Below are 4,132 nucleotides of genomic sequence, written 5' to 3' on the forward strand. Positions count from 1 at the left end.
ATTAAGCCATTATGAGAAAACTGGTGGCAACAAATTGGGTGGTAATGCTGATACCATCTGTAAAATGTGGTGATACTGTTTCTCTAAAGTCCTGATATGATGGTTCAAGGAGATATTACTGAAAAGTGCATTTAAACATGAATAAAAGAAAATGTTTAAAAGCAGTAAGAGAGTTCTTCCAACTTTTAATGCAACATTTCTGATAACCTACTCAATAACCATTGTGATGTGGGTGTAGGCTGCCAATAACTATATATCTATCATGAAAAATAATTTTCATTTAGTTCCAGTTTCAATTGGATTTGAAAATAGAACTTTTTTATTATTTCTAGTATTTACACAAGAGTACGTGGAAGAAGACTTGGATGTGGAAGAGGGACCAAAATTAAAAAGGTGTTAATCATGGCTGCATATAGAGAGAAAGCTACCTGTAGCAAAGATTCAAACCCCTAATGACCATAAGTAGGCCACAGCCTCAATGCAAGTGAAGCAATGAACTCAGTTAATAGGCGTGGGGCTATGCAGTTGCAGAGTGCAAGGGATAGGAGGGATAAGATAACAAAAACACACACTGGACAATAGTTTGAGGGTTGTACTAGACACTAATAAACATACCAGTCTATCCCAGGTCTTTGTCCCATCAAGCATGTATTACAATAAAGATTTATATTCTACCTCAGAAACTCCCCTCAATCAGTTGATTGGCTCAATGATGTTCCATCTGTGTTCCACTGGACATTGTCAGACCCTGAGGCTGTGGGAGGGAAGTGTCTGTTAATTGAATGTCACTTTGAATTACATGGATGACAACCCTGAACCCTGAATGAGCATGACCTCATGATGAGCAAGTGTGTGTGTGTGTCAGTGAGAGAGAGAGAGAGAGAGAGAGAGAGAGAGAAATGTACCTTTTTTAATATTAAGGACATACAGTACATATCTTAAAAGTCCTCAAACTAGGAGCATGCACTCACACACATATGAGCACGCTGCTCTCATGCATGCATGTTATGCAAACAAGAATACAGATGCATTGTTGCACAATGTGGCACATTCTATGCCCATTTACTTTTATAAAACTGTATAGCTATTTTGATTTGGTATGACTTTAAGAGCACCAAATAGGCTTACCAAGTAGTAAAAAGTCAGCCACTTACAAACAAGTTTTTGATATATATTTAATTTCTCTGTATACAAATCTAACATCTATTCATGTATTCTGTGAATTATTTATGCATACATAATCTCAGACATACTCAAGATGGACGTCTATAAAGCAAACAATTCCAGAGCATAAATTCTTGCTACTGATAAGAAATATATTGGAATCTATATATTATGAAAATAGCAAACAGCAATACTGATGAAAATTAATAAAAAGGAAATGTTAATAATATTTATTAGACAAGGCAGTTTTCATATGTCAGGACAATTCAAAAGGCCTTTATCCTGCTTATACCCCGGTTGCCACTGATGTAAGCAATAGGCATGCATTTATAGCACACAAAGGAAACATGAGGTTTAGTTTAAAGAGAAGCCAACCCATACTACTTTCTCTGGTTACAGACAGTGGATAGTTAGCTTGGCTACAGTTGATTCCACTGTTGCTAAGCCTCCTTGTTAGTTCAACCTTCATTTATTGATATGGAACAGTAATTAAAGAAATGTTCAAATATCCTTAACAGTTTTGGCCCAGTAGGCACAGCTGAAGTGCCCTTGAGCAAGGCACCTAACCCCTCACTGCTCCTCGAGTGCCGCTGTTGTTGCAGGCAGCTCACTGTGCCGGGATTAGTGTGTGCTTCACCTCACTGTGTGTTCACTGTGCTGAGTGTGTTTCACTAATTCACGGATTGGGATAAAAGCAGAGACCAAATTTCCCTCATGGGATCAAAAGAGTATATATACTTATACTTTGGAAAACATTCTTAAATCAATCAAAAAGCATTACATATTGAGTATTATAGTTAGCCCAGAAGCCAGCCAGAATTTAACCCCGCCGACAAAATTTGAGGTTGGGAAATTCGGTCTGGACTTTGACATGCTCAATTGACAAGCTTCTATGCCCATATGAAAACTCAATTAACCAACCAATCAAATCGTCCAGGTGGGCTTTATCCGAAGATTGATAGATGAGTAATGGTGCCTACAGTAGTCATTCACGTCACCTGAGCGCGCTTTGGTTGATTTCGTTTACAACAAAAGGAAGCTAGATGTTTAGATGTTTAGTGTCTGTTGTGAAAAATACTGACAGTGCCAAAAAACCCCCCCAGAAAACAGCGATTAAGGCATTTGTCAAGAAGGATGTTTTGGCTGCTGTCCCTAGAGGATTCACAGTAGGCTATTTCATTGCTCTGATTGGTTAGGTCTATCCAATTGTGATTTTTTCCATATTTTTTCCCTGTATTGGTTGAAACACGTCCCTTAATCACATCCCAATGGTGCAGTTTCAGATAGGGGTGGGCGATATGGACAAAAAATAATATCTCGATATTGTTTGTGATTTTGACGATAACGATAATTAGTCGATATCATTTAAAACAGTTACTTTACAGCTCATTATTTATGAATAGCATCAATACAATAATAACCAATAACCTGTGACATTTTAACCAAATCAACCAATGCATTGTCACTCTGACACATTCCAATTCTGCCCCCACTTGAGTGTGTGGCAATGACATGAGAAAGTCTGAAGCTGAAGTTCCTTTCAAAAACCTTTATATTCACTGTAAAATGAAGCACCCCTAGTTTACCCCTAGCCCACCCCTAGTTTCAGACTCACATTCTGAATAGAACTGAGTATGGCTATGTCAGACTATAGACCAATCCTGCGGAATCCGTACAACAACAGCGCCATTACTGCGGTTTATTCAATTGAGAAGATTGCACTGAAGTCTATGGAAGCTAACTGTGGAAGTGAACAATTTACCAGTTTTCCAGCTTTTCATTTTTACTTTGAATCGTTTACTGTGGCATGCGATGTCAGGAAGAATCTGTTCTGTGTTTGGCTGCTCCATAGTGAAAACTACTAGTTTGGAATAAAACCAGACTGCCCCTGTTGATCACATGCCAGGTGGTTTAAAATACTACTAAATACCTCTAAAAGCATAGATTCATATTTAGGGCCCAAGCCTGGAGGTCGTAAGGCCCTGTTTTTGCAAGAGTTATTATAGTAGTTTGTAATTTTCTGCTGTACTTTGCCTTTAGTGAAGTGGTTCCCATGGGTAAAAACTCATGAAACTTGACATGCCCAACAAGTGTCATATAATTCACTAGCGGACAAAGGCTTGGCCGTGGGCGTGGCACAGGGACTCTCTAGCGCCCCCTTATGTCATTGAGTCTCGTGGTATAGTTTTACCTACATGCACAAAATGTGAAAAAGCGCCAAGCCAACTATTAGCTAGTAACTTTGCCTATATTATCTAAATGACACAGGCTACATCATGTAATATATAACTTGGATTAAACTCTGAAAGACAATATACTAGGAATGTACTGTATATCTGGGGGAGTCTCCATGTACTATGCAACTATTAGCACAGAGAAAAGAAAAATGAGGACAGAATTGCACTTTTGGAACAGCTGACTAGCGGTCATGCAAGGTCTTGTGATTGGATCCTGGATTTTTGGTGATTTGGAAACGGGTGTCTATTATTTGACATAAATCGGATGAATATGTCGAAATTGATCACACATTGGGAACACACAAAATTTTGTGTGCATAGCTGAAAGTATATGCCAATCACATGACATAAGGGGATGCTATGGAGTCCATATGCCACACCCGGGGCCAAGCCTTTGTCCTTGACAGCTTTATCGGACACCTGTTATGTGTGCCAAATTTCATGAGTTTTCGCCCTTGGGAACCCCTTCAAAAAAGGCAAAGCATGGTAAAATATTCCCAACTATAATAATAATAATAATAATAATAATAATAATAATAATCCTTACAATAGGGATTTTGCACCATCTGGTGCTCGGGCCCTAATCACTTGCCCAATGATATGGCGACAGGGTTAAACAGATATGGACGTGTATTTTCTTTGGAATTGAGTCAGGACAGCTGCTTTGAAAACTTTGATTGATTTACAACAAAGATGTGTGTGATGCACTGCTAAAAACGATTTGGTAAGAA

This window comes from Alosa sapidissima, chromosome 22, assembly GCF_018492685.1.
Source record: "Alosa sapidissima isolate fAloSap1 chromosome 22, fAloSap1.pri, whole genome shotgun sequence".
NCBI classification, from domain to species: domain Eukaryota; kingdom Metazoa; phylum Chordata; class Actinopteri; order Clupeiformes; family Clupeidae; genus Alosa; species Alosa sapidissima.